Source organism: Chlorocebus sabaeus, chromosome 9 (assembly GCF_047675955.1).
Source record: "Chlorocebus sabaeus isolate Y175 chromosome 9, mChlSab1.0.hap1, whole genome shotgun sequence".
In the NCBI taxonomy this organism is placed as follows: Eukaryota; Metazoa; Chordata; class Mammalia; order Primates; family Cercopithecidae; genus Chlorocebus; species Chlorocebus sabaeus.
This window is the reverse complement of record NC_132912.1, coordinates 30634255-30659915: the sequence shown is the minus strand read 5'-3', so window position 1 is coordinate 30659915 and position 25661 is coordinate 30634255. Positions and strand designations below refer to the sequence as shown.

Sequence of the window (25661 nt, the reverse complement as noted above, 5' to 3'; positions counted from 1 at the left end):
CCTGGTGGCGGAGTTGCAAGAGGCAGTTGTGCCCTTTCCAGGTCCCCAGGGAAGGTCGTATATCTTAGTGTACTCGCGCCCTCTGCGCTTCTCTGGAGTCCCAGGGTCCGGCGGGAGGGCACGCTCCCAGGGGGCGGGGGGGAGGGGGGGTGGCGGTCACCAGGACGTTTGCCGCGCGCCCCGTGCTCTGGGGTGGGGACAGAGGCGCCTCGTGCCCTCCCCGCCGTGCTGCGGGAGGCCGGGGAAGCTTGGGGCTTCTCGGAACCGCGACTGTGGGTCCGATTACTAGTAGCACGGCCCCGCCTCGCCCAGATTTCGCTTCAAGTTCACACACAAAGAGGGCAATGGCTCACGCACACATTCCAGCTTAGAGATTTCCAAGAGGCTGCCTCAGGGTGGGCCCGGAACCTGGGTGTTGGGCGCTCGGCTGGGGGCCTGTGCACTCCGACAGCAGAACCTGGTTTTCTTCTTTGCAGTCTTTATTAAAATTGGTTATTTTGTAGCACCGCCTCATTAGGAAGAGTACCTGTACTGATCTCCCCCCTCCCGCCCACACCCTCAGTCCTAGCTGCTCATCTGGGGTTTTTCTTCTTGAGTGGCAAGCGTTTACTCCAGGTGTAACCCGAAGAGAGTTCTAGAGAAAAGCGCCACTCTCCCGAAATCCACTCCGCGGGACATTCCCAATACCCCGCCACCCCCTCCCCCTACATTTCCCACGTATCAAGCATCCACTAGGAGCCAGGCATTCGGCTAGAGCGCGGAGAGCGAGGGACCATGTGAGGAGGACATCCTCTCTCTCTGCCCTACGGCCCAGGAGGTGGGGTGTCCCAGGCACAACTCAGATTCAAACGCGGTCACACTTCAAGTCCATGCCCTTTTCTTCACAGTGCCCAGGTACGTGCTCCCGCTGCAATTTCTAAATTGCCGTGCGCAGGGGCGCACGCCTGTAATCTCAGCGCTTTGGAGGCCGAGGCGGGAGGATCACTGGAGGTTAGGAGTTGGAGACCACCTGGGCAACATAGCTACCCCGTCTCTACAAAAAATAAAAATAAAAATTGGCCAGGCATGGTGGCTCACGCGTGTCATCCCAGCTACTTGGAAGCTGAGGTAGGAGGATCCCTTGAGCCCCGGAGTTCGAGTCTGCTGTGAGCTATGATTGAGCCACAGCACTCCAGCCTGGGCAATAGAGCGAGGCCTTGTCTCAAATTTAAAAAATAAAATAAAACGAAAAAATTTTTTGAGACTGAGTTTCGCTCTTGTTGCCCAGGCTGGGGTACAATGGGGCGATCTCGGCTCACCGCAACCTCCGCCTCCGGGGTTCAAGCGATTCTCCTGCCTCAGCCTCCAGAGTAGCTGGGATTACAGGCATGCGCCACCACACCCGGCTAATTTTGTATTTTTCGTAGAGATGGGTTTCTCCATGTCGGTCAGGCTGGCCTCAAACTCCCGCCCGCCTCAGCCTCCCAAAGTGCTGAGATTACAGGCGTGAGCCCCCGCGCCTGGCCAAAAATAAAATTTTTTTAAACGATTTGCCTTGGACCTTCTCTAGAGCCCTCCACATTTCTGCTATGGAAAATGAATTACAATTCCAACCCGAGGATGTACTGAGAGAATTGCTGGAGGAGGTAGGTTAGCTGAGGTGACAAACTAGGGGCTTTTTGCAGGACCTTAACTCGCAGACAACAAGCCCAGGTAGCTAATCCAACATCGAGGCCCGATTGACTGGACACTGTCATCCCCCAAGTTATTTTAAATACGAGAGCGATTTAATTTATATTTATTCACCTCATGAAGCAGGGCGTTTGCATTCCCTCCAAATATCCAGGCAGTCCCTTGCACCTAGAGGAGAACCACTTCCTGAAGCCTCCGCCTTTCTGATCTTGGAGCGAGGGAATTCCACCAACGCGGCAGCATTGACCCGGCAGAAGCAGCCTGGGCCAGGGTTGGGGAGGAGAAGCCCCGCTCGCCTGCGCGCCGGATGGGTGGAATTTGGCATTGGCTCAAGTGGGTTATCCCAGTCTCAGCTGAAGCCGAAGTTATTAGTACACTTTTGGCCTTTTCGCTGGAAACCGGGTTAGCACAGGTTGTTACCTCTGATTGTAACGTGAGAAACTGGGAGACGTTTCTTTCTCTTCTGCAGTGTTTAGACAACAAAGGATGATCTTTACAAGAGTTTTAAAAATAGAACCATGGAACCACTCCCCTCCCCACCCGCCTTGAGTGAGCTCATTAAAACCACACCTAATCTTCTGGGAACTGCATTATTAGCCTTACTTCCTACATAGAAGTCTCCCAAATAGAGCTGCATTTTAGAGAGCTCGTGAAATGGCTGGTCTAGCAGGGTTCTCTCTTGCTTCTGGCTTAAGCCAGAGTAGGTTTCATCTGTTGGGGTGAATTAGAAGGTTTTACTTGAAAATATTTGTAAAGTTTTTAACAAGGTGGCCAAAAGGGAGAGAACAGCTGAAAAAAAATAAAACGTTTGTGGACTTCTTGTATGTATGTATGTGTATGTATTTGAGACAGGTTCCGGATCTGTCGCCCTGGCTGGAGTGCAGTGGGGCGATCTCAGCTCACTGCAACCTCCACGTTCCTCCTCAAGTGATCCTCCCACCTCAGCCTCCCAGATAGCCGGAACTACAGGTGCATGCCACCACACCAGGCTAATTTTTGTATTTTGGGTGGGGTTAGAGACGGGATTTTGCCATGTTGCCCAGGCTGGTCTCAAACTTCTGAGCTCAAGCGATTTGCCTGCCTCAGCCTCCCAAAGTGCTGGGATTACAGGCGTGAGCCACCGTGCCTGGACTCCTTGCATTTTTGTTCGTCTGGCTTTTCGTTTTTTATGCAGGCTTACTAAAACAATCCTGCTCTTTTAGGAGCAAGCTAAGTGAGTTTTAAACCTACCAATGAGAAGTCCCTTGAGCCAGAGTGCACACAACCTTAGGGGGTTATTCTGGAAGCGATCCTAAAGCACGTTATGAAACAGCTCTCTAGAAGCCGTTTGAAGCAAGCAAAATGCATTTGCAAATGAAGTTGTAACCGATTGCAGTTTACCTGAAGAGGCTTGCTCCAACTCACAGGTTGGGACATTAATGGGTTTGTAATTTGTAGTTTGGAAATCCAAATTATTTTACTCACAGAAACAAAATTATTAACAATGGGTAGGTAACCCTGTTGGCCTATTAACCGATGTAACCACAATTGTGCTCTAGACTAATTAATATGATGTGGGGCATTGTTTCTCAGTTTTTTATATTAGTAAAATATGGAATTTTGTGAATAAAATAAACTGCAATAAATTGGGAGCATAGCTATAGGTCGCTTGGTGAAAATATGTTGTTTTTTTGTAAAAAAAGTAAAATAAAATACAAAGTATTGAAGGAAGATAATTTGAATAAAGGTTTAAATGAGATATTTTTAAAGTTAAGAGGAACTTGAGCCTGATTTCATGATCGTAACTTTTTCTTTATGGTTTCATGTTGAAACAGCTATACAAATTAAGATGTTTCAATAACAACTTATTTATATTTTTGATAATAACCTTCAGGTGAGAAGCTGCACAGACACATAGCTAATAAATTTACAACCATTATTATTGTCTTAAGTTGTAAACAACTTGAAATTGGATTTTAAAAATCCAGTAACTCTTTTTTTTTTTTTCGTTGATATGTGTAAGTTTCTTATGATAATGTGAGTGGATTTCAGATATAATTGAAGTTTTTCTGGCCGGGCACAGTGGCTCATGCCTGTAATCCCAACAGTTTGGGAGGCGAGGCAGGTGGGATCACCTGAGGTTGGGAGTTCCAGACCAGCCTGACCTACATGGTGAAACCCCGTCTCTACTAAAAATACAAAAATTAGCCAGGTGTGGTGGCTCATTCCTGTACTCTCAGCTACTTGGGAGGCTGAGGCAGGAGACTCACCTGAACCTGGGAGGCGGAGGTTGCAGTGAGCTGAAATCACGCCATTGCACTTCAGCCTGGGGGACAAGAGTGAAACTCCATCTCAAAAATAAAAACTAAAATAAAAATAATTAAAGTTTTTCTGGTGTTTTTTTTTCTTTTCTTTCTTTTTTTCTTTCTTTCTTTCTTTGTTTTTTTCCAGACACAGTCTTACTCTGTCACCCAGGCTGGAGTGCAGTGGCACGATCTCGGCTCACTGCAAGATCCGCCTCCCAGGTTCAAGCAATTCTTCTGCCTCAGCCTCCTGAGGAGCTGAGATTACAGGTACATATCACCACGCCAGGCTAATTTTTGTATTTTTAGTAGAGATGGGGTTTTGCGTGTTGGCTGGGCTGGTCTCAAACTCCTGACCTCAAGTGATCCACCCACCTCAGCCTCCCAAAGTGCTGAGATTACAGGTGTGAGCCACCACACCTGGCGAATTTTTTCATATTAAGAGTTTCAACCGGGACATGGTGGCTCCCGCCTGTAATCCCAGCACTTTGGGAGGCCAGGGGAGGATTTCTTGAGCCCAGGAGTTCAAGACCAGGTTGGGCAACATGGCAAAATCCTCTCTCTACAAAAAATAAATAAATAAATAAATAAATTAGCCAGGCACAGTGGCACGCACCTGTAGTCCAAGCCACTCAGGAGGCTGAGGTGAGGCAGAAATTTAAAAATAAATATGCATTCATTCACTGTAAGAAAAGCAACAGGTATTAGCCGGGCATTGTGGCGGGCGCCTGTAGTCCCAGCTACTCGGCAGGAGAATGGAGTGAACCCGGGAGGCAGAGGTTGCGGTGAGTGGAGATCGCACCACTACACGCCAGCCTGGGCGACAGATAGAGACTCTGTCTCGAAAAATAAATAAATAAATAAATAAGAAAAGTAACAGGCAAGGCAAGGCAAGGGTTAAAAAGAAAAGAACAAGTTTTAAGTTTTTCTCTGCCTAACAAGCTCACTTCAAGGACAGTTATAAGATAATGCTGTCCAGAAAGCCAAGGCCAAGGGAATGGGCTCCAGACAACACCCCCCTCCAGAGCAAGGATGAAGGAAAAAAAAAAAAGAAGAAAAAGATAAATTCTTTTACTGTTACTCCTTTCCCTGGTTTCTTAAGCATGATTATGTTTTACAAAAGTCTGTATTTAGCCAGTTCTTGTTTTTCTTTTGACGCAGCTACAAGGTCACCAGCTATGCAATGCCACAAGTTATGCTAAGTCAACAGTTGTGCTGTAGATTACGTGACCTGTCACTGTATGATTAATTGCTTTTGTTTGGCTTTTGTAAGTTTGCTTATAAAAACCCCGCTCAATCTTTGTTCAATGCTCAGCTTTTTGGATGTGAATCCACTGAGCTGGTGCGTACCTAAAATAAACAATCCTCCTGTTCTCCATATCGGTCTCTCTGGTCCTCAGTTTCCTGCAACAGAGGAGGGGGGATTGCTTGAGCCCAGGATGTTGAGGCTGCAGTGAACTATGATCATCTCACTTTGCTGCAGCTTAAGTGACAAAAAAAAAAAAAAAAAAAAAAGGAGGGGCGGGATTTTCAAATTGACAAAGTAACATGCAGAAAATGCATGCATGCTTAGAGCAGTTAGCTTGGATACCACTGAGAAGGCACATCGGCCCAAAGAATGAAGTATCCAATGGAGGTAGAGTTTTAGGGTTGCCTTTTCCACTGTGGGAACCGATAGCTCCACCCCATACCCCATCCCTGCCACTGACTGCTCCTTGGACTATGGCCATCTGCTCCAATACCTAAAACATAAACTCCTTCCTCTAGCACAGACTGGGCCCTCTGTTCATGACCACGCAGTCATGAGAACCTGTTCAGCCTCACTTAGCATCTTGAGGTAGAGCAGAGCCATCCATCAGACCTGTGGGGACCACAGGGTGCTTCATTAGATTCTGCTGCCCCCCAGCAACCCTCTAAGACAACCCAGGTGAGATTGCAAAGACACCAGGCCCTGGAGCCACAGGCCCACCTGCCTGCCTTAAGGAATAGAGATGAGTATGTATACCGCATTCATGGTACAGCAATGGGCAAGGCTATGCCCTCAGCTCTTACAACCCTCTTCCCTTCCCATCCACCTTAGGACTATGGGGGAGGAATGCAGACAAGGTTGAAAGGGACAGTCTTCTCCATCCTCCTTCCTTTTGCCTTCTCCTCCCCTTTGGGAGCATTTCTGTGCACACCAGCTTTTGCCTTTACTGTGTAAAGTGAAAACAGCAACTGAGCAAGGGAAATGGGGCCCCAGGCAGAGACGAGGTCCTCCCGTGGGGTAAGGGGAGAGAAGTCCCCGGTAACCCTGGGAAGGGAAGGGGAGTTCCTAAATTCACTCAGTTGTGGCTGTTGTTTATCTTGAAAGCTGGGTGTAAACTGGGCCTGTGTATGAACCAAGACCATCTGTTCTCATGTGCGGAAAACTAAAATGTAGGCCTCTCGAAGGGCCTAAAAAGCACTATTCTGTATGCTAAGTGTTAAGAATTGTATTACTTAGTGTTGTGGCTTCCCCAAATTTGAGGTTCTTGAATGGCACTTTAAAAACAGAAACTATTGGTCTGTGCTCCTCTGTTCCACCTCCCAAATGGAAACTCCTTGTGCAGCGTTTCTTGATCATGGCCTTCCGAAATGACCACAAGGCATAGGACTGCTGGCACCCAGGAACTGTGCAAGGTTCTGTCCTCATGCACATGCAGTAGCTTTCACTTGCCACCCTTTTTTTTTTTTTTTTTTTTTTGAGACAGAGTCTTGCTCTGTCATCCAGGCTGGAGTGCAGTGGTGTGATCTCAGCTCACTGCAACCTCTGCCCCACAAGGTTCAAGCCATTCTCCTGCCTCAGCCTCCCGATTACCTGAGATTACAGGCATGTGCCACCACACCTGGCTAATTTTTTGTATTTTTAGTAGAGATGGGGTTTCACCATGTTGGCCAGGTTGGTCTCGAACTCCTGTCCTCAAGTGATCCACCTGCCTCGGCCTCCCAAAGTGCTGGGATTACAGGCATGAGCCACAGCACCCTGCCTCACTTGCTAAACTTTTAAAGGGGGAGAAAGACTCAGCAATCATGCTCCCTCCAACTCTGTGTCTCTCTAAACTGCCTAGGGCTAAATGCTATGGTGTAGCCCCAGTTGAGTTGGTGGAGATTTCCCATATGCAATCTTAAGTGCCTCCTCTCACTCCTTTACTTATTAACCTCACAGTCCTCTCTCTCCCCAGTACAATGCAGGGCCTGAAAATATTGCACAGCGAAGGCTCTGCCTGTGATGGGAGGGAACTGCTGTCAACATATTGTTTGGACAGGGGGAGGAACTAGTTAAAAAAAAATATGTACAATCTGATCCCCATCCTGTACATGCAAGTGTAAATGCATAAACAAAGAAAAAAAAAGGGCTGGGCATGGTGGCTCACCCTGTAATCCCACAGTTTGAGAGGCTGAGCTGGGAAAATCACCTGAGCCCAGGAGACCAGCCTGGGCAGCATAGTACTACAAGCAATTGCCAACAAATTCAATTTCTGTAGTGTGGGGGAGGGGATATTGCTTGCCTTTCTTAATTAAATCTGTGGATTAAAGCCCATCAGAACTTTTTTTCCTTTTTAAAACAATATTTTAAATATTTATTTATTTTTTTAAAGACAGGGGTCTCACTATATTGGCTAGACTGGTCTGGAACTCCCAGCCTCTTTTTCTAGAGACCCCATCTCTGAAAAAAAGACTTTTTTTTTTTTTTAATTAGCCCATGTGGTGGGGGTGCCTGTAGTCCCATATAATCAAGAGGTTGAGGTGAGAGGATCGACTGAGCCCAGGAGGTCGAGACTGCAGTAAGCTGTGATCAGGCCACTGTAATCCAGCTTGGGTGACAGAGCAGGACCGTATCTTAAAAAACAAACAAACAAACAAACAAACAAAAAACATGCACAACCAGGTGCAGTGGCTCATGCCTTCATGCCTGTAATCCCAGCACTTTGGGAGACCAAGGCGGGCAGATCACTTGAGGTCAGGAGTTCAAGACCAGCCTGACCAACACGGTGAAAACCTATCTCTACTAAAAATATAAAAATTAGCCTGGTGTGGGGGCATGTGCCTGTAATCCCAGCTGCTTGGGAGGCTGAGGCAGGAGAGTTGCTTGAACCTGGGAGGCAGAGGTTGCAGTGAGCCAAGATTATACCACTTCACTCCAGTCTGGGTGACAGAATAAGACCGCATCTCAAAAAAAAAAAAAAAAAAAAAAATGAACGAAACAAAACTAGAATATTATACTCTTCAAAAATAATTTGTCTTTTTGAAATGGTGTTTTTCCCATGCAATGGTTTGGGAAGTGGCATTCTTATCTTCATGCAAGACTTTGTTTTAAGCTGAGTTAAACACATTTTGTTCCTTGGCTTTTCCTTTTTTAGTCCCTTTTTGTGCTGCTATAACAAAATACCTGAGACTAGGTAATTTATAATGAGGAGAATATATAAAGAACAGTTCTAGAGGCAGGGAAATATAAGATCAGGGCACTGGTAGGTTGGGCATATTTGGTTGTCTGGTGAGGGCTGCTGTCCCCTTCCATGATGGTGCCTTGTTGCATGATGGAATGTCAAAGGACAATGGAGCCACTGCTCCCTGAAGCCTCTTTTATAAGGGCTTTAATCCCATTCCCAAAGGAAGAGCCCTCTTGGCTTAATCACCTCTTAAAGATGCCACCTCTTAATCCTGTTGTCAGAAGCTTTTGAACCAGAGCGACTCCATCTTGAATACAGCTTGGTAAAATAATGCTGAAACCTACTGGGCTGCATTCACAGGTTAGGCATTCTAAGTTCTAGGATGAGATAGGAGGTCGGCACAAGATATGGGTCACAAAGACCTTGCTAATAAAATAGGTTGCAATAAAGAAGCCGGCCAAAATCCACCAAAACCAAGATGGTGACAAAAGTGACCGCTAGTCGTCCTCACCGCTTATTATATGCAAATTACAATGCATTCACATGTTAAGAGACCCTCCCATGAGCACCGTGACAGTTTACAGATGCCATGGCAATGGCAGGAAGTTACCCCATATGGTCTAAAAGGCAGAGGAACCCCCAGTTATGGAATTGCCCACCTCTTTCTCCGAAAACTCATGAATAATCCAGCCCTTGTTAACCATATAATCAAGAAATAACTATAAGTGTCCTTAGTAGAGCCCCTGCCCTGCCTATGGAGTAGCCATTCTTTATTCCTTTACTTTTTTTTTTTTTTTTTTGAGATGGAGTCTCATCCTCCAGGCTGAGGTTCAGCGACACGATCTCGATTCACTGCAACCTCTGCCTCCCAGGTTCAAGCGATTCTCCTGCTTCGGCCTCCAGAGTAACTGGGATTACAGGCGTGCATCACCATGCCAAGCTAATTTGTGTATTTTTAGTAGAGACAGGTTTCACCATGTTGGCCAGGCTGGTCTTGAACTCCTGACCTCAGGTGATCCGTCCACCTCGGCCTCCCAAAGTGCTGGGATTACAGACGTGAGCCACCGTGACTGCCCCTTTACTTTCTTAATAAACTTGCTTTCGCTTTACTCTATGAACTTGCCCCGAATTCATTCTTACATGAGATCCAAGAACCCTCTTTTGGGGTCTGGACTGGGACCGCTTTCCAGCAACACTATCACATTGGCAACACCTGAATCTTGGAGGGGACATATCCAAGCCACAGCAGTTATGCTGCAGTACTAAAAGCAATTGCTAACAAATTCAATTTCTTTAGTGTGGGCAGGGGAGATTGCTTGCCTTTCTTAATTAAATCTGTGGATTAATGCCCATCAGAACTTTTTTCCTTTTTAAAACAATATTTTAAATATTTATTTATTTTTTTTAAAGACAGGGGTCTCACTATATTGGCTAGGCTGGTCTGGAACTCCCAGCCTCTGACAGTCCTCCTGCTTGGCCTCCCAAAATGCTGAGATTTCAGGCATGAGCCACCCTGCACCCAGCCCAGAAGGATTTTTTCCTTAATACTTAGATGCTTTGATTGATCAATTTCATAATAATGAAGCATCATGATACACTCTGACGGTGTTAGACATGCTATTAAGTCCGGACATGGTGGCTCATGTCTGTAATTCCAGCACTTTGGGAGGCCCAGGTGAGCGGATCCCCTGAGGTCAGGAGTTTGAGGCCAGCCTGGCTAACATGGTAAAACCCCGTCTCTACTAAAAATACAAAAGTTAGCTGTGTGTGGTGGCAGGCGCCTGTAATCCCAGCTACTCCGGAGGCTGAGGCAAGAGAATAGCTTAAACCCAGAAGGCAGAGGTTATAGTGAACCGAGATTGCATCATTGCACTTCAGCCTGGTCAACAAGAGCGAGACTCCATCTAAAAAATAAATAAATAAATAAAAATTTTTTGAAAAACATTAATAGCAGCTGCATTTTGAGCATGTAGTACGTTCCAGGGACTCTGCTAAGCCCTGTAAATGGATTATCTCCTTTGACTGTCACGACAGTCCTGAGGTGGGTCCTATTCTCTCCATTTACGCGTAGGATTTACATCAGTTTAAAGAGGTTAAGTGTCCAGGGAAACCCGATTCTAATCCATGTCTGACTGACTCTGAACTCAAATAAACAACTTCCTGCATCTACAGGCAGGGGCTCTGCCTCCTGCAGCAAAGGCAACTCTGTATGCAGCTGGTGTTTGTTGCTGCCCATTGGAGGATAACAGGGTTGCCATGCACCAGTTGTGAAATGCCTCAGCCTGCTCTCCCAGCCCAGCTTCTTTTCCTACGCAGGCTGAAGACGTCAATGAATTTCAGGCAGTTTGCAGATCTAATGTTTTCATCTTTGATCTCTAACTCAGGGAAGGGGCTGTCAAGGAATTTCAGCTATTTCCTGGGAGTAGGGATGTGAGGGAGGGCTGAGCTCAGGACACCTTCGAAATAGAACACTAGTTTTGCTTACCCTTAAAGTAGTCCTGCCTTAATTTCTCCAGGTTTGCAGGAACACAGAGACATGCTGCCTCCTCTCACCCAGAGATGCTGAGGAAGTTCTGGATGGGACAATAGGAGGTGGGAGGAGGTATTGCTGGGGCTTCAGGCCTGTTTCTACAGTATTCCCAAGAATGCTTGAGGGAGACGGAGGCATCTCCCCATTTGCCCAGCCAGCTCTAGCACAAATCCCAGTCTTCAGGCCAACACTTTCCCTACAACAACGGTTCCCTGCCCAGAGACTCCTAAAGGCAGTGGCCTGCTGCAATCCCTTGTTAAGGCCTTAACCAAAGCCAGCATTAAACTTTTCAGGGATCTGTGAGAAAGAGTTATTAAACATAGCCATTATCAAAAATAAAATTCCTGGCTGGGTGCACTTTGGGAGGCCAAGGTGGTTGGATCACTTGAGCTCAGGAGTTTGAGACCAGCCTGGGCAACATGGTGAAAGCCCATCTTTAGAAAAAATACAAAAATTAGCCAGGCGTGGTGGCTCATGCCTGTGGTCCCAGCTACTTGGAAGGCTAAAGTAAAAGGATCGCTTGAGCCCAGGAGACAGAGGTTGCAGTAAGCTGAGATCGCACCACTGCACTCCAGCATGGGCAACATAGTAAGAACCCGTCTCAAAAATAAATAAAATAAAATTTAAAAATTCCAAGAAAGTAAAGTATATATTAAAGACAAAGATAATAAGTACAAAAATTCACCACTTCCTGATAATCGTGATACATTTGTCCCTTCTTGAGGCTCTCCGGGTTACTTAGGTCTATCATATCTGTGTGGTGGAAACACTGCATAATGATGTACCTCTCTTTCCAACATTACATTCTGTGGCCTCACATTGGTAACTTGAAATACGTCGTGGTGGGAGAATTTACATCACAGAGACCAGCAAATACTACACATCAGGGCAGGGCTTTCAGAAAGCTGATTCTTAAATATTTACTAGCACACCATTGCCAATGGGCAGAGTTTGTATTTTCTGGTACTTCTGACCTACTTTAGGTTTTCTAATATTTATTTATTTATTTAAGACAAGGCCTCACTCTGTCACCCAGACTGGAGTGCAGTGGTGATCACAGCTCACTGCAGCCTCAAACTCCTGGGCTTAAGCAATCCACCGTCTTCAACCTCCTGAGCAGCTAGGACTACTGGCATGTACCACCATGCCCCACTAATGTTTGTTGTTTTTTTTTTACAGTTCTTTTTTTAGAGAAGAGGATCTCACTCCATTGCCCAGTCTTGTCTCAAATTCCTGGCCTCAGGTGATCCTCCCGCCTCCCAAAGTGTGGCTTTTTTTTTTTTTTTTTTTTTTTTTAGACAGAAGAAAAGGCGTGATCTCGGCTCACAGCAACCTCTACCTTCTGGGTTCAAGCAATTCTCCTGCCTCAGCCTCCCAAGTAACTGGAATACAGGAGCCCGCCATCACATCCAGCTAATGTTTGTTTGTTTATTTATTTATTTATTTATTTTTAAGACAGAGTCTTGTTCTGTCACCCAGGCTGGAGTACAGTGGCACAATCTTGGCTCGCTGCAACCTCTGCCTCCTGGGTTCAAGCAATTCTCCTGCCTCAGCATCCCAGGTAGCTGGGATTACAGGCTCCTGCTGCCATGCCCGGCTAATTTTTTTATTTTTTTTTTCTAGTAGAGATAGGGTTTCACCATGTTGGCCAGGCTGATCTCGAACTCCTGACCTCATGATCCACCCACCTCGGCCTCACAAAGTGCTGGGATTACAGGCATGAGCCACCGCGCCTGGTTAATTTTTGTATTTTCAGTAGAGACGGAGTTTCACCATGTTGGCCAGGCTGGTCTCCTATTCCTGACCTCAGTGATCCACCCGCCTTGTCCTCCAGAAGTGCTGGGATTACAGGCATGAGCCACCATGCCCAGCCGCCTAGCCCTTTTCTAATGTATAATACCACATCTGTCTATCTTACTTCTATCTGAGTAGCAAAATCACAGGCAATAAATGGTGACTGTGGCCTCAATTCGTTAGTCGAGGCGTTACTGTAGCTCCATCCTTATTCCAACAACATAATCAAGGGAAGAGGAGATTATCTGTCACCTGTCCTGAGGGGCAGGCTGTTGCCTTATGGTAGCCCTTCATGGGCATGGCCAGCCTGTCACGGGGGACAGTGAAGGGGACACCTTTACTCAGGATCTTAACTCCATGCTGATGAGGGCTTGGTTTTAGGATCAGTGATTCCCATTTGCCTCATAAGTATCACTTAGGAAATTCTCATTCAGTAGGGGTAGGCTTAGGCCCCTCAAATCTGAACTTCAGAAAGCAAGAGGGGAATGTTCCTGGGAAATACTCACCAAGTGAAAAGAATACTTTTTAAATTCAAATCTCTGCTTCCCCATTTTCTGCCCATGTGACCTTAGGCAAGTCACTTAAACTCGTAGAGCTTTGGTTTCTTTATTATATAACAGAAAAAAGAAAAGTTATCTTGTTTTCATTTTACTTTTCATAATATCAAAACCTCTTAACCTACAGCTCTGACCATAGGAGAAAAGTGAAATCGTGTATTGCATGTATTTATACTGTACTAAAATGCTTTTGAAAAGCATACTTATTTACTCAGTTAATATCCCTGATGCAGTGACCCTGAAAGTTGCTGTTACAAGGCTTGTTTTGTATTTGAGGAATCTGAAATTTGAGATTAGTAACTTGTCCAAGATCACTCAAATAATACACATGGCCAAAATTCTAACTCAAATATATTGCCTTCAAAATTATATAGCCATTGGATTTTTATATTCTTGGACTTAGCAGGTGGTAAGTCACCCACTCATTCAAGAGACACTTACACATATCAGTGGGCTCCAGGGATTGCTATAGGTACTGGAGATACAGCCCACATTACTCATGGGCTGCTGTCACCCATGAAGCCACTGGCCAGCCCTCCTCACTTCTGCATGCAGCCCTGAGTTGACACCAGATTGCCTCCCACATCCTTGTTTGCTTGAAACCCACCACCATGAGTGGTTCTAGCTGAGTAAACTGCTGCCCAGTTGGATCCCCCAGTTTTATCCATCAGATCCAAGATTCACAGAGCAAAGTCTGGGCGCAAAGACCTCCTGGCAGAAGGAGATACTGGAATATTGATATGTATCTTCTCTGCTCTAGTTAGTTACATTTGAGGAAACTTCAGATGCTCCCCATCCTGATGCACAGATTAGAGCTCTAACTGCTCTCAGAAGAACAGCAAATTAGAGAGCGTACCAAGAGTTTATACTTTTTAAAAGCTTAAATCTGATTTCAAAACAATTCCTGTTTACTAAAGACTTGCTAGAAAATAGGGATAATGAAATTTACCCACCAATCCCGACACTCAGATCAACAATAATTGCCGTCAACATTTTAGTGAACATAGTTCTGATTTTGTAAAGCACAGATATTAAGATTTTATAACGTTTATCTCTGGTATCTGCTTCTAAAATCAGCTTTGCAAGTGAGAAGAAAAGAATAACCACTACATCATTTAAAAGAGAATTCTGCTACTTCATCCGTTCATTCAACAAATACTTGAGTGTGTAGCATATGCCAGCCACAGTTTCAGGTGCTGGGGAGCAGCAGTGCACAAAACTCGATGGCCTTTGTGGAGTCTAGAGTTTAGTCAGGGAGAGAGAGGGAGACACTGGACAAATAAAGAAACACACGTAAGTGCACAATTTATGACACGTTTCAAGAAGGAAATGAACAAAGTGAAGGAAGTGAACGGGATGGGGAGACATACTTTTGGACTAGAACTTACTTCGGTCAGGGAGAATATTTCTGAGACTGTGACACTCACATAAACATAATGCTCTAGATTATAGCAACCTGGTATAAGTCAAAAGTCACTGTGGGTGAATAAACATTTGTCACTTAAGTCCATGTTTCAATTTTCTTATTAATTGATATGGATAGATCTTGCCACTGCATTTCAGCCTGGGCAACAGAGCGAGACTTGGTCTCAAGAAAAAAGGAAAAGAAAAGAATATTGTAAAGAAATGTTGCTTTACATAGTCCCCATAAATACGCCATAATCAAATATAATCAATTACACAGTATTTGAACCTGTTTTAGTCCCTGGCGGAAAGTCTGAGGTAAAAGAAAAAAACATGAGCTTTAGTGTTATATAACATCCAGATGCCAATTTTTTTCTCTTTTGGCCTGATACTAGCTGTTGATTTAGAAAAGCTATTTAATCCCTTTGAGCTTTACTCTCCTTGATTATGGGAAAAAAATAAAAGGCATAAATAGAGTGAAAAAAATTAACCTCCTTGATGCTGGAGAAATAGAGTAGCGCTTGGTGGTGGTTGGATTTTTCTTTCAACTCAATAGGGTTCTGTTAGTAGCAGAAACCCCACATGGAGGTTTCTCCAGGAACTGCCTCCAGGAACTGGAGAAACCTGGGTAACCGACTCAGCAGGTTGAAGCCTTATCGCTGTGGTTTTTCTTTTTTAAGATATGGAAACTTCCGGTTTCCTTTTGTGCCTCTTTTATTTCACTTACTTTATTGCATCACAAGCTATGTGGTAGTGGTTTCACTTTTACCATGTGAACTGGATTATCCCACTGCAAATCTCCCTTGAGTTCTTGGAAAAATATCTAACATTGATAAGAAACAGGAAAATTTTAAGAAAATACCCAACTAAGGAACTATTGAATGTTTGACATAGTTTGCAGAGACTTTAGGGAGATCTTAACAGGTTCTTTTTTTTGTTTGTTTTGAGACAGGGTCTCCCTCTGTCACCGAGGCTGGAGTGTAGTGGCATGACCTCGGGTCACTGCAACCTCTGGCTCCAGGGTTCAAGCGATTCTCCCACCTCAGCCTCCTGAGTAGCTGGAATTACAGGTGTGTGCCACCACAGCCTGGCTAATTCTTGTATTTTCAGTAGAGACAGGGTTTCACCATATTGGTCAGGCTGATCTCAAACTCCCTACCTCAGGTGATCTGCCAGCCTTGGTCTCCCAAAGTGCTGGGATTACAGGTGTGAGTCACCTCCCTTGGCAACAGTTTCTTTCCTTCTTTCTTTCTTTTTTTCTTTTCTTTCCTTTCCTTTCTTTCCTTTACCTTTTCTTTTTTTTGTTTTTGAAATGGAGTTTAGCTCTGTCACCCAGGCTGGAGTGCATTGACGTGATCTCAGCTCACTGCAACCTGCACCTCCTGGGTTCAAGCAATTCTCCTGCTTCAGCCTCCCAAGTAGCTGGGATTACAGGCACCCACCACCACACCCCACTAATTTTTTTTTTTTTTTGGTAGAGATGGAGTTTCACCATGTTGGACAGGTTGGTCTTGGACTCCTGACCTCTAGTGATCTGCCTGCCTCAGCCTCCGAAAGTGCTGGGATTACAGGTGTGAGCCACCGTGCCCTGCTAACAGTTTCTTTAGAAAGGTCAGTTTAAAGGCCTGTTTTTGTGTCTCAGGGAACTACACGGAGTGTTTGTTTTTTAATACACTGGGACAAAGAAGAGCAAGCCTAGTATTTAACGTCCTGAGCCTTATAGCTATGCAGCTGCCCAGGCGGGCTTTTCTTTTCCTAACCCAGCTGGATTGCCATAGACCAAGGAGAAGTCGCTTGACCCAGGAAGAAAACATGGGTTCTATCCCCAGGAGTGGAGTCAGAGTATTTCCCAGATGCTGGTCCCCATCCAACTAGAGGCCATTTCCTCTGCCTTGCAGCCACTGGCAGGTACAGGCACTTCTGCCCACAAGACAATCTGGCAGCAGTAGCACTCCTAAGGGAGCCAGTGACAGATGGCTCTGACATGGTACAACAGCCTGCAGAGGAAAGAAACATGGGACAGCAATCTCTCTTCTCTATTGTCTCTTCCAATGACACTTTCTTTCTTCCGTTCTTATTTTGAAGAAAAGAAGACATGAGTTAGTATCAAATGTGGCAGGAATTGTGGGCCAGGTGCGGTGGCTCCCTCCTGTAGTCCCAGCACTTTAAGAGGCCAAGGGGAGAGGATTGCTTGAGCCCAGGAGTTCAAGATCAGCCTGGGCAACGTAGGGAGACGCTGTATCTACAAAAATATAAATAAATAAATAAATAAATAAATAAATAAATAAATAAATAAAATTAGCTGGGCACGGTGGCGCCCACCTGTAGTGCCAACTACTCTGGAGGCCGAGATGAGGGGATCGCATAAACCTGGGAGTTCCAGACTGCCCTGCACTTCAGCCTGGGCAACAGAGCCAGACCCCATCTCAAAAAAACAAAACAAAACAAAACAAAAAAACAAAGAATAGAAATGAGTAATGCTATACTTGTACAGGTGACTGTGCATCTGAACACATGGAATTATTGGGGTCTAAGTTCATAGAACTCATTATTAAAGAGGGGATGACAGTTGAAAATCACATGTAAGTAAATTAACAAAACTCTCTGTAATCTAAGTCAAAAATTAATATGAAGCAAACATAGAAAAAAAACATTCGCTTGGTCTGCATGGAGAAAAGCGCTTAACTCTAGCAATAACTGGATTTGATGAGATGTTTTTCATGTGGTAAAACATAGGGCTATGTGTTGTGGCTCATGCTTGTAATTTTAGCACGTTGGGAGGCTGAGGCAGAAGGGTCCCTTGAGCCCAGGAGTTCGAGACCAGCCTGGGCAACATAGGTAGACCTTCTCTCTATAAAAATAAAATAATACATGAAATAAAATGAAAAAAGAAAACCACATCCTTATCAGAAAATTAAATACAAAGAGTGGGCGTGGTGGATCATGCCTATAATCCCAGCACTTTGGGAAGCCAAGACTGGAAGATCTCTTGAGCTCTAGAGTTTGATACCAGCCTGGGAAACATGGAGACAATCTGTCTCTACATAAACTACAAAAATTAGCCAGGCGTGGAGGCTCGCTACTTGGGAGGCTGACAGGGGAGGATCCCTTGAACCCAGGAGTTAAAAGCTGCAGTGAGCTGTGTTCACCATTGCACTCCAGCCTGGGTGACAGAGTGAAACTCTGTTTCAAAAAAAGAAAGAAAAGTAAATTAAAAAGTAAATCTAGAATTCCATGAATTATGGGCACACATGTAGTGATGATCTTCAGTAATGGTTCTCATGCTTTAGCTAAAACCATTTATAAATGCTAAACATTGTTTTTAAAAAAAATACAGATTCCTGAATCTCACTTCTAGATATTCTGATGAAGTAATTTTAAGGGTGTAGCCCAGAAATCTATATTTTAGTAAGCTCACCTAATACTTCTGACTCACGAGTCAGTTCCCTGGACCAACTTTAGAAACTATAGTCTCCCAAAAACAGAAAGAAAACTTATTTGGGAATATACAAAGCCAAACTGCAAGAGCATTAGTGTCAGATTCCAAAATCCAATGTTCCCACTTTAAAACATTTGCCTGTGGGCACTGGTACATGACTTTCAGTCTCACCGATCCTTCATGGTCTCCATGGCAACAATGACTTAGCAAAGGAAATCACAGAGGAAATAAGAAAATTGTTAATGCTACTTCTTTTTTTTTTTTTTTTTTTTTTTTTGAGATGGAGTCTCACTCTCTTGCCCAAGCTAGAGTGCAGTGGTATGATCTTGGTTCACTGCAACCTCCACCTCCTGGGTTTAAGTGATTCTCGTGCCTCAGACTCCCAAGTAGCTGGGATTACAGGTGCACACCACCATACCCAGCTAATTTGTGTATTTTCAGTAGAGACAGAGTTTTGCCATGTTGGCCAGGCTGGTCTCAAACTCTTGGCCTCAAGTGATCCTCCTGCCTCAGCCTCCCAAAGTGCTGAGATTACAGACAGGTGTGAGCCACCATGCCTGGCCAAAATAATGAAGTGTTTCATAATGACGATGTCTTACACTAGATAAAATACTCTATTAATACCTGTATCCTAGGGTTTTCTGGGTATTAACGAAGCCAAGATACCTAAAATGTTTAGAATTATAAGTGGCTAATATTAACATTAATCACTTAATAAATGTAATATGTTAGCTGGGCATGGTGGCATGTATGTAGTTCCAGCTACTCTAGAGGCTGTGGCAGGAGGATCACTTGAGTCCAAGAGTCTTAGGCCACAGTGACCTATGATTGTGCTTGTAAACAACCACTGCACTCCAGCCTGGGCATCATAGTAGACCCTGTCTCTAAAATAAATAAATAAATATATATATGTGTGTGTGTGTATGTATGTATACATATATGTGATATATGTATAAACATAGATCTCCCCATATGTTACATACTATGTAATATGTGTTATATATAACATGCACGTTTATGTATATTACACATAATGTTTATATATTGTTACATAAAATATATATGTAACACATATAAATATGATATGACATATATAGCATATAAATATGATATATACATATTATATGTAACACATACAAATAGAGATCTATATTTACATATAAATTACATTACATATAATATAAATGTGTAATATAATACATACATATAATACATATATAACATATAAATTATATGTAACATATGTATAAACAGAGATCTATATTTATAATCTAACAGTAGTCTAATCTGTGGATAGATTACAAATTAACTAGTCCCCTCCTCACATTGAAACTGTAGATTGCTTCTAACTTTCCTACATATACGGCATTGAATATTCTTGTATGTACCTTCATGTGCATCTCTAATTCAGATAGATTTCTAGTAATGGAATTACTAGATCAAAAAACCTGAACAAATTTAAGGGATGGACCTGTAATCATAATGATTAGAAAGTCAGTCAAATCTGTGTGGGAATCACCTTGGTCATAGAATTTAATTTTCTCAATTTTCGTATCCATAAAATGGGGATAACAACATTCACAGGCATACTGTGATGTAATTAGACACAACACAATACTGGCACACAGTATGTTCAAAGTAAATGTAAGCTATTTTTATGAGGACATTTGAAACAGCAGGGCATTGTTTCATCCTAGCATTGGTGAGAAAGCACTGGACTGTGGAAACCATCAGTTTTCAACAGTGACTCCATGTGGCCATAATAGAAATAGCAGTGGCAGAAAACGCATGTATTGTCAGAAATAACCAGATTTATCAGTTCCTTCTTTGGTGTTTGTTAACAGGACTGTCCATTTGCATGGCCAAAGCCTGTGCCTGAGATTCTTTTTTTTTTCTGAGACAGAGTTTCGCTCTTGTTGCCCGGGACAACACAAGACTTACACAAGGACATAGCTCAGCAGCTTTCTCTTCTGTCTTCAATATCACTTATTTTCTATTTATCCTGGATAATTTTGATCAACATACAAACATGGTGTTTCCTCACACCCCATTTCTTTATTCACCTTTATAGTAAGATCCCTAAAATCATTTTCAGTGCTCTGTTTTAATTTCTCTCCTTTCATTTGTATTTGAATCTACTCCAGTAAGGTTTAAATGCCCATTTCTCCATCAAAAATGTTCTTATTAAGAACATCATACCCAGGAAATGACTCAGAGCAAGAAGACAGCTTCAATTCCCTATGATTTCATCTCCTACCTAGTCAATCAACACTCCTGGCCCACTGGCTTCCCCCACCCAGCAAGTTGTCCTTAAAAACTCTGATCCCCAAATGCTCGGGGAGACTGATTTGAGTAATAATAAAACTTCAGTCTCCTACACAATAAAAACAAACAAACAAACAAACAAACAAAAAATCAGAGGCTGCTGGTGCTTGCTCATACCTGTAATCCCAGCACTTCGGGAGGCTGAGGTGGGAAGATCACTTGAAGCCAGGAGTTGGAGACCAGCCTGGGCAACATGGTGAGACCCATCTCTACAAAAAATGTATTTATTTATTTATTTTAAAAAAGAACAACAGTGACCTCTATATTTCTTTTTTTTAAATAAATTTTATTGTGTATATTTGAGGTTTACCACCTCAAATCCCACCACTTTGGGAGGCCGAGGCAGGTGGATTTCTTGAGACCATGAGTTCCAGACCAGCCTGGCCAACATGGGGAAACCCTGACTCTACTACGTCTGTATGTACTAGGATACATATAGACAGTGAAATGCTTACTATAGTGAAGCAAATTAACATATCTACCATCTCACAGTTCCTTTTTTTGTGGCAAGAGCAGCTAAAATTTGCTTATTTAACAAAAGTCCCTAATTTTACTAACTGTAGTGCTTACTGTACATTAGATCTCTAGTTTATCCTACATATCTGCTTGTTTGTATTTTTTATTTTTTATTTTTATTATTATTATTATTATTTTTTTGAGATGGAGTCTCTTTCTCTGTCACCCAGGCTGGAGTGCAGTGGTGCGATCTTGCAACCTCCGCCTCCTGGTTTCAAGTGATTCTCCTGCCTCAGCCTCCCAAGTAACTGGGACAACAGGCACGTGCCACCATGCCTGGCTAATTTCTTGTATTTTTTGTAGAGACAGGGTTTAACCATGTTGGCCAGGCTGGTCTCAAACTCCTGACTTCAAGTGATCCACCCACCTCAGCTTCCCAAATTTCTGGGATTACAGGCGAGAGCCACTGTCCCCGGCCTGCTTGTTTGTATCTTTTGACCTACATCTCCCCATTTCCTCCCCACCCCAATCTCTACATTTCTTGCACCAATTTCTCTATAGCACTTATCACTACTGACATACTATATATTTTACTTCGATTTGTTTATTGAATTTCTCTCTTCACTGTAGGTTAAGCTCTATAAGAAGAAGGATTTTATTGTTTTTTTTTTTTCATCGTTGTATTCCCAGAATCTACAGCATTGCCAATAGTAATAAATTTGTCATTGTTGTTGAGACAGGGTCTTGCCCTGTTGCCCAGGCTGAAGTGCAGTTCCATGATCGTGTCTCACTGCAACCTCCACCTCTCTGGCTCAAGTGATTTTTCCTGCTTCAGCTTCCCAAGTAGCTGGGAAAAGAAGCATGCACCATCATGCTGGGCTAATTTTTGTAGAGACAGGGTAGAGACAGGGTTTCATCACCATGTTGCCCAGGCTGGTCTCGAACACCTGGGCTCAAGTGATCTACCCAACATGGCTTCCCAAAGTGCCTGGGTTACAGGCATGAGCCACCATGCCTGCCTGATAAATGAGTAGTAGTTGTCCCATATACAGTTAAATGAATTAATTTATGCTTATATTCTGCTTGAGGAAAGACAGACAGCAAACAAACATGTAAAAATATATAGAATGTCATAGTAACGCATTCTATGGAAAAAGAGCAGTTAGGAGAATGGAGAACATCATGCCATGCTTAGAGGTAAAAGGGTTGCTATTTTATAGAGTGATCAGAAAATGCTTCTCTAATAAGGCAACATTTGAACTGAGGCCTGAAGGAAGAAAGGCAGTAAGCCATACAGGAGAGTACACATCCGGGAAGGGAATACAGTAAGTGCTAATATCTTGAGGTGGAAATTTTCTTGGATGTTTGAGAAATAGAAAGGAGATTAGTATAGCAAGAGCAAAGTAGTTGAGGCAGAGAGTGCCAGAAAATGTGCTAGAAAGGATGTAGGAAGCGTGCTCACATTTGGTTTTGCAAGCATTTAGCTTGTAAGCCTGGGTAACATGACAAAACCCCATCTCTAAAAAAAATTCAAAAATTAGCTGAGCATGGTGGTGCACATCCGTAGCTCCAGCTGCTCGGGAGGCTGGGGTGGGAGAATTGCATGAGCCCAGGAGCTGGAGGCTGCAGTGAGCCGAGATTGCACCACTGCACTTCATCCTGGGTGACAGAGGAAAACACTGTCTCAAAAAATAAAAAGAAAGAAAGAAAGAAAAAGAAAAAAAAAGAAAGAAAAAGGAAAAAAAAAGAAAAGAATTTATCTTATTTATCTTTTACTCAAGTGGGAAAAAAGCCCTGGAATGTATAAAAAAGAAGTGTGGCATGATCACAAAACTCTAGCCAGTGTGCTGAGACTAGAATATAAGAAGCATGGGATAGAGATGCAAACCACTTAAGAAGTTATGACAAAAATATAAGTAAGCTGAATGCAGCAACATATGAAAAGGTGATATATCATGACCAATTGGGATTAATCCGAGGAAGGCAAGGTTGGTTTAACATCTGAAAATTAACCAGTATAATATATTTTATTAACAGAATAACGGACAAACCCATATGATCATCTCAATGTAAGCTGAACATATTGCCAAAATTTCATGATAAAAATTCTTAACAAACAGAAAAGAAGGAACTTCTTCAACCTGGAAAAGGGCATCTACAGATCACCCCAGCTAACATCATGTGTAATGGTGAAAGGCTGAATGCTTTTCTTTTAAGGTCAGGTACAATACAAGGAGCTGCATTCCAACCACTTCTATTCAACATTGTACTAGAGGTGCTAGCCAAGGTAATTAGGCAAGAAAGTGAAACAAAAGCTTCCAGATTAGAAAAGAAAAAGTAAAATTATCTTCATTTGCAGATGACATGATCATTGTATTAGTCTGTTCTCATCCTGCTTATAAAGACATACCCAAGACTGGATAATTTATAAAGGAAAGATGTTTGACTCACAGTTCCCCATGGCTGGGGAGGCCTCACAATCATGGCAGAAGAGCAAGGAACATCTCACATGGTGGCAGGCAAGAAAAGAATGAGAGTCAAGCCAGAGGGAAACCCCTTATGAAATCATCAGATCTTGAGAGACTTATTCACTACCAGGAGAACAGTATGGGGGAAACGCCCTTATGATTCAATTATCTCCCACTGTGTTCCTACAACAACACGTGGGAATTATGGGAGCTACAATTCAAGATGAAATTTAGGTGGAGATACAGTCAAACCACATCGATTTTTTTTCTTCTTCTTCTGCTTTTTTTTTTTTTTTTTTTTTTTTGAGGCAGAGTCCCACTCTGTTATCTGGGCTGGAATGCAGTGTTGTGTGATCTTGGCTCACTGCGACTTCCGCCTTCTGGGTTCAAGCGATTCTTCTGCCTCAGACTCCTGAGTAGCTGAAATTATAGGCACCTGCCACCATACACAGCTAATTTTTGGTTTTTGGTTTGTTTGTTTGTTTGTTTGTTTTTTGAGACAGAGTCTTGCTCTGTCACCCAGGCTGGAGTGCACGGGTGGGACCTTGGCTCACTGCAAGCTCCACCTCCCAGGTTCAAGCCATTCTCCTGCCTCAGCCTCCTGAGTAGCTGGGACTACAGGTGCCCACCACCATGCTAATTTTTTGTATTTTTAGTAGAGATGGAGTTTGACAATGTTAGCCAGGATGGTCTTGATCTCCTGACCTCGTGATCCACCTGCCTTGGCCTCCCAAAGTACTGGGAGTCCAGGTGTGAACCAATTTTTGTATTTTTAGTAGAGACGGGGTTTCACCACGTTGGCAAGGTTGGTCTCAAACTCCTGACCTCAGGTGATCTGCCAGCCTCGGCCTCCCAAAATGTTGGGATTACAGGTGTGAGCCACTATGCCCCGCCATATCAATCTTGTATATAGAAAATCCTAAAGAATTTACCAAAAAAACCCTATTAGAACTAATAACTGAGTCAGCAAGGTTGTAGACTATGAGATCAATATACAAAAATTAACTCAATTTCTGTACATGTGCAATGAATAACCCCAAAACGAAACAGAGATTATAATTCTATTTATAATAGTATCACAAAGAATGACAATACTTAGAAACAAATGATGGGTGCGCCCTCCCACCCTGCCTGTGCGCTGCCCACGTATGGAGCTGCTGTGCTGCGAAGGCACCAGGACTCACAGCCTCCAGGGAACCAGCGTGTCCTGCAGACCTTGCTCCGCTTGGAGTAGTGATACGTGCACCGCACCTCCTACTTCCAGTGCGTGCTAAGGAACAGCAAGCCGCACATGCAGAAGATGCTGGTTTACTGGATGCTGGAGGTGTGTGACGAGCAGCGCTGTGAGGAGGAAGGCTTTCCCCTGACCCTGAGCCACCTGCGTCGCTACCTGTCCTGCGTCCCCACCCACCCGAAAGGCGCAGTTGCAGCTCTTGGATGCGGTCTGCATGCTGCTGGCCTCTAAGCTGTGCAAGACCAGGCCCAGGACCATCGAGAAAATGTGCATCTACACCGACCAGTTGCCGGACTGGGAGGTGATGGTCCTGGGGAAGCTCAAGTGGGACCTGGCTGCTGTGATTGCTCATGACTTCTTGGCCCTCATTCTGCACCAGCTCTCCCTGCCCCGTGACCAACAGGCCTTGGTCAAAAAGCATGCCCAGATCTTTTTGGCTCCCTTTGCTACAGATTACACCTTTGCCATGTACCCACCATCCAGTTGTGAAAACAACCCAGATGCCTATTAACTGATGAACAGATAACCATATGTGATATATAGCAATACAATGGAAAATGGCCTGGCATGCTGGCTCACGCCTGTAATCCTGCACTTTGGGAGGCCAAAGTGGGAGGATCACTTGAGCCCAGGAGTTCAAGGTCAGCCCGGGTCACAAAGTCAGACTCCTTCTCAAAAAAATAAAATAAAATAAAATAAAAAATAGGCTGGGCGCAGTGGCTCACACCTGTAATCCCAGCACTTTGGGAGGCCAAGGTGGGCAGATCATGAGGTCAGGAGATCGAGACCATCCTGGGTAACATGGTGAAACCCCGTCTCTACCAAAAATACAAAAAATTAGCTGGGAGCCTGTAGTCCCAGCTACTAGGGAGGCTGAGGCAGAAGAATGGCGTGAACCTGGGAGGCAGAGCTTGCAGTGAGCCGAGATCAAGCCACTGCACTCCAGCCTGGGCACAGAGCAAGACTCCGTCTCAAAAAGTAGATAAATAAATAAATAATAAAATAAAATAAAATAAAACATAAAACAATGGAATATTATTCAGTCATAGAAAGGAATAAAGTGCTAAACACACTATAACATGGATGAAC

General features: G+C 43.8%; 1 pseudogene; it reads left to right on the top strand.

Moving 5' to 3' along the window:
- Nucleotides 1-24486: 24486 nt before the first annotated feature.
- Nucleotides 24487-25083, top strand: LOC103247460 (G1/S-specific cyclin-D3 pseudogene; annotated as a pseudogene).
- The last annotated feature ends 578 nt before the right edge of the window (nucleotides 25084-25661 follow it).